We start from the raw sequence: 12037 nt of genomic DNA, 5'->3' as shown, positions 1-12037 counted from the left end.
CTCAGTAACGGTTGCACAAAAAGAACTGTGTGCACACCATGCCCACAAATATTATAATAAGCCCCGCCTCTAGCTGGGCTTGGTTTGGGCTAGCCTGTATTTGGCATTGGTGTGGGCTTGCCCATTTTGGGCTGGTGGGGGCTAGCCTGTATTGGGCTGACGTAGGCTGGCCCGTGTTGGGCTGATGTTGGCTTGGTGTGGGCTAGCCTGCGTTGGGCTGGTGTAGGCTAGCCCGTTATTGGGTTGATGTGGGATTGGTTTTGGCTAGCCTGTGTTGGGCTTGTTGTGGGCTAGCCTGTGCTGGGCTGGTGTGGGCTTATTGTGGGCTAGCCCGTGCCGACCTTGCGCACTGAATACCCACATTGGGCCAATGGGCTCATGTTTGCTGGGGTGTGTGTAATCATTAAACCTCACAGTTTCTATAGAGAGATCTGGCAGTTTCTATAGTGAGATCCTGTGAGCTCTATCCGTGTGTGTGTGTGCATTTGTGTATGTGGTATTTTGGCTCCCAGCTGATTCGAGGCAGTCGTCTAATCTGGCCTACAGATGGTACATTACACTCTGCTCCTCTGGTACCACGTCAGCACTCTCTTAACTCCAATACCTGTAATGAACGCTCTGCTTAGCGCTGATATCTGAAATCCTTTTAAGGAAGCAGCAACGACAGCAGCACCTATCCCCACCGCGCTCTCTTTCTCTGGCTGAGAGTTTCCCCCATCTCGTGTTTTGTTCTCTGCTCGACAAGACTTGTGCGTGATGTTACATTTTGTGGTGAGACGTATCCGTGAAGGTTTTGAAGATAAGGCTGAGGAGGAGCAGAGGGGTGTAAGCGTGTGGAAACACATGGCTTACATGCTCTGAGAGGCATCTCTTGGGCTGAGACACTCAGTCTCCCAAATACTGGCTGCTCCCAACCGAGACAAAGAATGCAGATTGAGGAGCTTGGTGTGTGTGTGCTTGTGTGTCTAAATATGTGTTTGTGTGTGTGTATGTGTGTGTGTGTGTGCGTGTGTGTGCTAGTGACACATGGAAGTGGGTGGAAATTGCTTTTTGTTGGTCATTTGTATGAGTTGGGAGAGAGAGTGATATATGTTGTGTTGTGAGCGGAGGCAGTTAGAAGAAGACAGCTCTGTTAGGGGTGACAGAATGTCAGTTCACACTCTCAGTGACATCCCAATCCATTCAATATTTTATGCAGTTAGTTCAGCCTGCACACTATCAACGCATAAACACTTAATGGTGCAGATATTCACTGTTGATTTTATTACACAGTTAATCCTTGAGAGTCTATTGACACCCGTGCGTCAATCTCAGTAATATAATTTAAAAAAATTAAAAAGACCATTCAAAATCTGTCAGTTTAGCCTAGAGATTTCTGGGCTGCATCTCAATCCACCGCATCCGCCTATATCGGCCTTATGCATCTGCGGTGGAAGGTGGCCGAGCTACAGCGGTGTTTGTCAGACCATGAGATCCCGAAAATCGGTCTTCTCACAAAAACGTCTGTAGCATCCGAATGGTTTGGCCTGAAGTCAGCAACTCTGATGTGCCGATTTCTGTTTGTAATATGACTCTCACAAACACAATGTTATTCTCCGTTTTGCTCTACGACCCCAACAAGTGTCACAGGACTCATCTGAAGGTAACCAATACAAATGAATGGAAGTATGGAGGTAGTTTTGTGCCCAGAAAAATAAGGGAGGGGTTAAATATGTGTCCAAAAAAACTAAAATATTTCCTGAGTTTATATCTCCTAGATATAGGTCAGACACTTAAAAAGCTTATTCCTTATGATTTCTTTTTTGACTGTCTTTTTTGCCATCTATAAATATTTTATTCAATGCGTTTCTATGGGCTATAACAGTTAGTAGTAAAGGCCAACTTCAAAAATCTAAAGCCCCAAAAGCTAAATGATAAATGTAATGGCCATCTTAAAACAATTCCATATGTTAGCTTAGTAGAACCCCCCTCCCAACGGCTTAGACTTTTAGAGGTTAAACATTGTCATTGATTCTAAAAACGGCTTTATGTGACTATGTTAAATGTAGAATAACAGCAGCAGCCAACCTGTGAGGCAGCTGAGGAATCAACAGCAGCCATCCCTAGAGGAGTAAAAGAGGGGAACATCGGAGGTGCTGCTCTAATTTGTAATCACCCAGGACTTTGATGGCAGACCTGGAGCCTGAGTCATCATGGCCCTGTATGTGTGTGTGTGCACACACTGTGATCACTTCCCCCGGACTCAGAGAGATAGACTGACATCACGCCCAGTGACTCACCCAGACTAGCCTCAGTGGGCGACAGATGAGTACTGAATCACCACAACCCAATCACTCTACTCTACTACTCTCTCATCACACTCTATGCCCCTCATCTCTTATTCTTCCCGTTTACTCTTTGCCCTCACTTCTCTTCCTTCTCACTTCTCTCCTTTACTCTACTCCTCTCTCATCACTCTCTCTCTTCTGCCTTCCCTTTTACTATTTTGTCCTCTCCCTCCCTCCCGCCTCTCCACTTTTCCTACACCCTTTCCACCCTCATAGGTCCATAGAAAACAACTGTCATAAAAGTGTAATTTGAGACCAGTTAAAAGTAACATTATATGGGTTTTATGCAACTCAGCTGGTATTATCCATTAAAACGTTTTTAAACAAATAATTTGAAATGTGCATGTAATGTGTCTTCAGATGACTGCCTCAGTGTCATGCTTAAAGCCCCAAACCCTCCTACTGTATGTTCCAGTGTTGCAGACCTTCTCTGAAGCTTTTGGCAAGCTTTCATTTGAGACTCAGACATTCTGAAGGGTGGGTGATTCCATATATTGGTAATTTGCTCCTCTCCCCTGGGAGTCGCCACTTAGGGCTTTCATCTTCTCGGCTTTCTGCTTTTTCACAAACTACTTTTTCCCCACTTTCTTCCTCAGCCTTTTGAATTTTTGGCATTGTCTCCTTTTTTCTCTCTCAGAAGGCATTTCTCTTTGTGCCTCCCTTGATGTCTCTTCTCTCCAGTTAAGCACCTTCATAAGGCCCTCTCTTGTTTAATACCAGTGTCTCTCTCAGTAAAAATAGATCATAATGTATTCAGTGAATCTGCAGTTTTCAAGGGGCCAAACCAATTACCTTCTCCTTCATGAAGAATTGACAGCTGGTATGTGTACTACTAAAAACCTAAGACAGAAGGGCGAATAGGAATCAATTTTACAGTCAGATGAATTGGAGGAACATTTCCTTGTCAAAAATAATTCATCAAAGAGAAGAGACTGGCCCCACTGTAACTAGAAGACAAGGTAAAATATAATCTTCTCAGTGGGAAGCTGTCCATCTGTAACGCCATCTTTCTTTTTCTTATCCCTCCCTCCCTCCCTCTCTCACCGTCCATTTGAACTTTTTCCCACCCTATCTCCCTCCATCCCTTCCTCCCTTAAAAACCCTCTTAAGACTCCCCATGCTAATTCAGTCAGCCACTTAATCAGACATATTAATCCCATATCTCTCCTGAGTTAATTCTACTCGGCAGAGAGTTTAAAAAATATATATCAGGCAGATAAGGATCCCTCCCTCCATCTGGAGCTGCATTACACAGTGTATTAAGTAACCACAGTCTGTTAATACAGTGTATTAGCGCTGTGGCTAAACCATTAAATAGACTCCATGTATGTAGTCGTACATTAGGGCAGTTAGCAACAGTTAGCATATGGCTAATATAACATGGAAGGTAATGTTCATCATGCATTGTTTTTTTGGTTTTATAGGAATGGCTGCCATTTCTGAGGTCTGGTGAGCTGTTGAGAGAGACCAGATGCAGCAGGCCTGTCAATTACATTAGAATAAGCAGGCGTTCATTTTCAATGACTGAGAAGGACATCTTGCTAAAGCGCCATAACATTGCTTCTGGGTTAGCCTGTCTGTGTGAAAAATTATGGTGTTTTATTTGTCTGTATTACGGGCAGGGTGTCTGGTGGTTGTCAGTAGCAGTGATGACATGGAATATGTAAACACATCAAGCTGCAAATATCACACACAGACACACATATACACACGCACACACACACACAGACACGCACACACACACACACACACACACACCCCTCCCACACACACACACACACACTACAATACACATAGAAACCTTTGCCAGTTTCACTAAATAGTCTATAAGCACTCCAATTGTCTACAAACAAATGATGTACATGGCTGGGAAACCTATTAATTACAAATTATATTAAAGTAGACATTTTGCTGTATTTTAATTTAATTAAGACTCTGATCCTGTAACACAGAGAATTACCAAATCATATTCTTTGTTACAGATAAATGAATTCCCTCTTAATTCCAACTTTAAAGTCCCTAATGTGCTTTATCTCATCACCATCATCTCCCCAGACATATTTATAAGTTATTAAAATAAACCAGCATTGCTTATGAATCCCTGTCTGTATTTGTGTCACATTTACATTACATTTTAGTCATTTAGCAGACGCTCTTATCCAGAGCGACTTAGAGGAGCAATTAGGGTTAAGTGCCTTGCTCAAGGGCACATCGACAGATGTTTCACCTAGTCGGCTCAGGGATTAGAACCAGCGACCTTTCGGTTACTGGCACAACGCTCTTAACCACTAAGCTACCTGTCACGTCAAGATAGAAATAAAGCAGAACTAAAAAATGCTATGGATCACCGTCAGCTCCTAGTTATGACTCCTCTGTGATGACTATCATTGTCAGCTGGTAAAATATGTCTGCTTCTCCCCAACCTCATAGTCAACCTCATGGTGCCTTCATAGAGATAGATGTATTCAGATACAAGTCTTTCAAATGTTTCCTCGACTGGTTTTCCATTGGGGTTTGCCAATTGTTGCCTGGTCTTCAGATATTGTCCTCACACCGGGCAGACATTCTTTATTGGCTGGATTGCAAACAGTAGGTTATTGCCTCTCTTCTTCATTCCATATATTTCTCCCATTCTTGTCCCAGCTAGCACATTTGGTTCCTTGGAAGTTGTGGGAACGTATGTTTTTGGTTTCACATTGGTTGTTGGAATGAATCCATACGTTTCCTGACCGGTAAAACTGATGAAAGTTTCTTAAACGTGAACATTTTGCCTGTTCTGGGAACGTTTATTTTTAGGTTGCAGGGAGGTTCTGAGAACGTTTTACTCTGGTTCCTTGAAAGTTTTCCTGGGAGGTTTATTACCGCTCTGAGAATGGAAATGATAGGTTATTTGAAGTTTTTTTGATAACTTTCACTGAACGTTTCAGTAAGACTTTTATTAACACTGCTAGCTTATTTTGGGTAAACTTTTTTGAACTCCAAGCACAGAAAGGACACATGGAAATTAATTTCCTTAGGCATTAATCATGCAAATACATACATGTTTTATTGTGACACAGCATCAGTGAGATTAAAACCTATAATCTTCTGTTCTGTATCCATGGAATTAGTCGACCGCACCATCAGGATGGAGCTAGCATACAAGGATTTTTACACATAAAAAGCTGTTCATTTTAGTCTAACAGACCCCATTTCAAAGGAAACAAGTACTCATTAAGATCAGGTGTGGCCAATTTGTGGGCACGGCCAACACACTTAACAAGATAAAGGATAGAGAGAGTTTCGTTGATGCTGAGAACGGAATGTATATGTTTTTAAATTAACATTTCTAAAGTTTTCTTGTGGTTTTTATGGAAAGTTGTCTTCACATTCTGAGAAAGGAATGTATTTTTTTATATAACCTTCTTAAAATGTTCTCTGAACATTACTAAAGTTATGTTGTGTTTTTTTACGGAAGATTTTAACGTTCTCGGGACTATTTGAGAACATAACTTGAAATAGAACCATAAGGAAACCTGTAGGAAACGTTATACTGAAGTGCTGAAATTCCCACAGAAGAACGTTGTTTTTTAATGTTCTTGGAACAATCTGAGAACATTCCCAATATCAAACCAGTTGGAAAACGTTCCAAAGCCAAGCAACTATCCTGCACCGTTCCCAGAAAGTTGTGGGAAGGTTGTATGCAAAATACCCATAGGACAATCACACTCTCACCAAGCTCTTAGAAATATATGGTTCTCAGAACGTTACGTGCTAGCTGGGTTCATTATCTTCTCCACCCCAACCTCACACATTTCCATCTACCTATATTATTCTCTCTTTCTCTCTCTCTTTCTCTATATATCTCTCTATTCCATTTTTCAGTTTTCCCCCCTTCTTTCTCTGTCTCTCTTTCACCCCCTCTTCCCTTCTTTGCTCTCTCTCCCTCCTTCTCTCTTGTTACCCGGTGGCGAGGTCAGTTTGTGTGTGCTAGCCTGGTGAGACTGCTGGTCCAGACACAGATGGATTTACCATTAGGGGATGACTAATGGTAGGCCCGGCCCATCTGATTTCAGCACTCACCGCCCCTCTGGGACCCCCTGTTTGTGGCCATGTGAGCCACCACAGCCTCGACCCCCCCCACCCAAGGCATTAATTGAACAAGCAGCTGTGTGCTCCATTGATTAGGCCTGACGAGGCTTCCTGGTAATTTCCACAGGGGGATGGAGGGTGACCTGTGGGTCAGACAGTGATAGGGTGGCCAGGGAAGTAGCAGGAGCGTAGATTGCTGACATCTCTTGATTTGTTGGACTACTACTCCTGGAGAGAGGCACCTTGTGTCCATGAGTTCAGGAGAGAACTGCTGTAATTACTTTAAGGGTTGGTAAATTCAGAGGTTGATATCAGTAGACCAAAAAACACCAGTTATTGCTGTACTTATCCCATACATAGGACCCACCATTTGACACAATCAGTTGGAGTGCCATTCACCCATAAGGAAAGCTAGAAAACATTTAATGGAAAACCAGAAATCGAAGTGAATTGCAATTTCAGAACTTTGCTGTTATGATTTTCTTTATCAATGTTCAGCGATGTTGTCATGATAACTATTCAATATATGGTCCATATATGCTGCTGTTCTTTCCATTCCTTCTCCTCCTCGGAGCATCTGCGGCACTAACCTGACCTTTCTCCATCACGTGGCTAAGCTGAGATAGACAGCATGTGCTATACCTTTCTCCTATCAATAACTATGCATAGTTCATACAGTGAACACATATCAATGTTTTGTAGTCTCGCCATCCTCCCCTGGTAGGACCCAGCCACAGAGGCAGCTTCTCCAGCTCTGGTACTCTTCTCTCTCTGACATAATGTATGCATGTTTGAATACGTATTTCTCTCTGTCCTCATTATTTATAACAGATATCTCTCCGCGTTCTGATACACATTGACGCCGGATCAACATTTGATTTTGGATTCCGCGACGCGGTTGGCATCAATTGCTGGGACCGCTGCTATCTGTCCAGAGATCCTGCCGACCAAGGGTCTTATGATGAGCTGCTTAGTGTAGGAGCTAGCCTAGCTGCCACTGTTAGATGCCTACCAAGCTAGCAGGGTTTCGTTGAGGGCTCGAACGCAGCACACGACGCGGGTAGCCCTTGTGGCTGGGACTGCGGATTGTCCCAGGCTTGTGGCTGTCTAGATGCCTACTGTTTGTTGCTGTTTCCATCTTCCCTGTGACCTGCCCTTTCTGGAATTGTGTGGAGTAACAGCGCAGGCTACATTGCCACGATGACAAAGACCAAAGACGGTGGGAGTACCGTTGAAGACAGCGGTGTCTCTCTATCACAGGTGAAGGATCTTTTAAACGAACAAAAATAGTTCTACAAGCAGTTGTTACAACAACATGAAAATAGCTTCAAGTGTTGTGTCCAAATACTGGTGGAGTCAGCTAATAACAGAATGGACGACCTGACCAGAGAGGTCCAGGACCTAAAGAACAGTTTGCAGTTCTCCCAGGGTCAGCTCGATGAGTTTATACAGGAAAACAGCAAGATGACAACAATCTGTAAGTCATTGTGAGAGGACATTTAGTTATGTATGTAAATCCATGATAACAAGAACAAATCAGATTATCTAGAGGGACACTCAAGGTAGAACAACATTATTGTAGACGGAATTGAAGAATCTCCACATGAGACCTGGACAGAGTCTGAGGACAAAGTGAGGGAAATGATCTTGGAGAAACTGAAGATGGACCACAGGAAGATTGAGTTGGAGTGTACCCACAGGACTGGAAAAACAACCACCGATCCAGGTGACAGGCCCAGGCCGATAGTCGTCAAGTTCCTGAGGTTCAAGGACAAGGTAGCGGTTCTGGAAAGAGCCAAGAACTTGAGGGGAATGTACATCTTCCTCAGTGAGGACTATCCTGAAGCTGTGTGCCAGAAGAAAAAATGACATCCCGGCCATTAAAGCTGCCAGAGCGCATGGGGACATTGCTTAAGTACGATATGACAGGCTCATTGTCCACCCTGAGAGAGCAAAGCCTATGGGTTCGTAACTTTAACCCCACAGCACACACAAACACACTTACACACACCAACTGATTAATGAACTGCTAAATGTATGTTTTTCTTTTCTCTTGCTTTGTTTGTTATTTTCCATATTATGTTTATCTCTGAGAAGCTACCCAGGAAAGGGCTGAAAATAGCTCATATTAATATATGGAGCCTTAGAAATAAGGTTCATGAAATCAATAACTTGCTAACAACAGGTAACATTCACATATTAGCCATTTCTGAGACTCTATAATTCAAGGATATAACATCTATAGAAGAGACAGGAATGCTTATGGGGGAGGTGTTGCTATATATATTCAGAGCCATATCCCAGTAATGTTTAGAGAAGATCTCATGTCAAGTGTTATTGAAGTACTGTGGCTGCAGGTTCACCTGCCTCATCTAAAGCATTTTATTTTGGGGTGTTGCTATAGGCCACCAAGTGCTAACAGTCAGTACCTAAATCATGTGTGTGAGATGATAGATAGTGTATGTGAGGTAAACAGAAAGGTCTACTTTCTTGGGGACCTGAATATTGACTGGTTTTCGTCAAGAGGAAGGTTCTCACTGTAACCAGTGCCTGTAATCTGGTTCAGGTAATTAATCAACCTACCAGGGTGTTTACAAACACTACAGGAACAAGATCATCCACATGTATTGATCACATTTTTACTAATACTGTAGAACTCTGTTATAAAGCTGTATCCATACCCATTGGATGCAGTGATCACAATATAGTGGCTATATCTAGGAGAACCAATGTTCTAAAAGATGGGCCTAAAATAGTGTGTAAGAGATCATACAAAAGTTTTTGCTGTGACTCTTATGTGGATGATGTAAAACATTTGTTGGTCTGATGTGATTAATAAGGAGCATCCAGACACTGCACTTGATTAATTTATGAAATTTCTTCTTCCAATTATTGATAAACATGCACCTGTTAAGAAACTGACTGTTAGAACTGTTGAGGCTCCATGGATTCATGAGGAATTGAAAAACTGTATGGTTGAAAGAGATGGGGCAAAAGGAGTGGCTAATAAGTCTGGCTGCACATCTGATTTACTGCAAATTGAGATATTATGTGACTAAACTTTTTAAAAAAGAAGAAGAAACTGTATTATGAAGCCAAGATCAATGATAGAAAAAAACATTGGCGTACTTTAAATTAAATTATGGGCAAAAAGACAAATTGAACTCCATCTTCCAGCAAATCAGATGGCTTATTCTTCACAAAACCGTTTGATTTTCACCATTAATTTAATGATAAGTGGGCAAACTTAAGCAGGAAATGCCAACAACGAACAGTGAGCCATCGTATTCATGCAGAACAAAACAAACAATGAAAGAAAAGCATTGTTAGTTTGAATTTTGTAAAGTTAGTGTGGGACAGGTGGAAGAATTATCGGTATCAATCAATAATGACAAACCTCCTGGAAATTACAACTTAGATGGAAGGCTACTGAGGATTGTAGCAGACTCTATGGCCACTCCTATCTGTCATATCGTTAATCTGAGTCTAGAGAAAGGTGTTTGTCCTCAGGCCTGGAGGGAAGCCAGTTATTCCTCTACCCAAGAGTGGTAAAGCGGCCTTTACTGGTTCTAACAGCAGACCAATCAGCTTACTGCCAGCTCTGAGCAAACTGTTGGAAAAAATGGTGTTTGAACAAATACAATGCTATTTCTTTGTAAACAAATTGACAACAGACTTTCAGCATGCTTATAGAGAAGGGCACTCAACATTTACTGCACTGACACAAATTACTGATGATTGGTTGAAAGAAATTGATAATAAGAAGATTGTGGGAGCTGTACTGTTTGATTTCAGAGCAGCCTTTTATATTATTGACCGTAACCTGTTGTTAAGAAAATGTATGTTTTATGGCTTTTCAACCTCTGCCATATTGTGGATTCAGAGCTATCTATCTAATGGAATCTTCTCTAATGTCAAACATGTAGGGTGTGGTGTACCGCAGGGCAGTTCTCTAGGCCCTCTACTTTTTTTCTATTTTTACCAATGACATGCCACTGGCATTAAACAAAGCCTGTGTGTCCATGTATGCTGATGATTCAACCATATACAGTGCCTTCGGAAAGTATTCTGAACCCTTGTTTTTTTCCACATTTTGTTACGTTACAGCCTTTTTCAAAAAATTGATTAAATAAATAAATATCCTCAGCAATCTACACACAATACCCCATAATGACAAAGTGAAAACAGTTTTTTAGAAATTTTAGCAAATGTATTAAACCTAAAAAACAGAAATACCTGATTTACAGAAGTATTCAGACCCTTTGCTATGTGACTCGAAATTGAGCTCAGGTGCATCCTGTTTCCATTGATCATCCTTGAGATGTTTCTACAACTGAATTGGAGTCCACCTGTGGTAAATTCAATTGATTGGACATGATTTGGAAAGCAACACACCTGTCTATATAAGGTCCCAAAGTGACTGTGCATATCAGAGCAAAAACCAAGCCATGAGGTCGAAGGAATTGCCCATAGAGCTCTGAGACAGGATTTTGTCGAGGCACAGATCTGGGGAAGGGTAGAAAAACATTTCGGCAGCATTGAAGGTCCCCAAGAACACAGTGGCCTCCATCATTCTTAAATGGAAGAAGTTTGGAACCACCAAAACTCTTCCTAGAGCTGGCCGCCAGGCCAAAATGAGCAATCGGGGGAGAAGGGCTTTGGTCAGGGAGGTGACCAAGCACCCAATGGTCACTCTGACAGAGCTCTTGAGTTCCTCTGTGGATATGGGAGTACCTTCCAGAAGGACAACCATCTCTGCAGCACTCCACCAATCAGGTCTTTATGGTAGAGTGGCCAGATGGAAGCCACTCCTCAGTAAAAGGCACATGACAGCCCGCTTGGAGTTTGCCAAAAGGCACCTAAAGACTCTCAGACCATGAGAAACAAGATGATTTGGTCTGATAAAACCAAGATTGAACTCTTTGGCCTGAATGCCAAACGTCACATCTGGAGGAAACCTGGCACCATCCAATTTGCAAAAATAAAAAAAAACATGTTTTTGCTTTGTCATTATGGGGTATTTTGTTTAGATTAATAAGAGGGGAAAAAACTATTTAATCCATTTTAGAATAAGGCTGTAACACCACAAAATGTGGAAAAAGTAAAGGCTCTGAATAACTTCAGAATGCAATGTACGTGTCAGCAACCACAGCTAACGAGGTCCCTGAAACTCTTAACAAGGAGTTGCAGTCAATTTCGGAATGGGTGGGCAGTAATAAACTGGTCCTGAACATCTCTAAAACTAAGACCATTGTATTTGGTACAAATCATTCCCTATGCTCTAGACCTCAGCTGAATATGGTAATGAATGGTGTGGCTGTTGAACAAGTTGAGGAGACTACATTTCTTGGTGTTACCTTAGATTGTAAACTGTCATGGTCAAAATGTATAGATTCAATGGTTGTAAAAATGGGGAGAGGTACAGTATGTCCATAATAAAGAGATGTTCTGCTTTTTTGACACCACACTCCACAAAGCAAGTCCTGCAGGCTCTAGTTTGGTCTTATCGTGATTATTGTCCAGCCATGTTGTCAAGTGCTGCTAAAAAAAAGACCTAGTTAAGCTGCAGCTGACCCAGAACAGAGTGGCACGTCTTGTTCTTCATTGTAATCAGAGGGCTACTATAAATGCTATGCATG

This window comes from Coregonus lavaretus (assembly GCF_964263955.1).
Source record: "Coregonus lavaretus genome assembly, chromosome: 11".
Lineage (NCBI taxonomy): Eukaryota > Metazoa > Chordata > Actinopteri > Salmoniformes > Salmonidae > Coregonus > Coregonus lavaretus.
The sequence above is the reverse complement of the archived record's forward strand: the minus strand, read 5'-3'. Positions refer to the sequence as shown.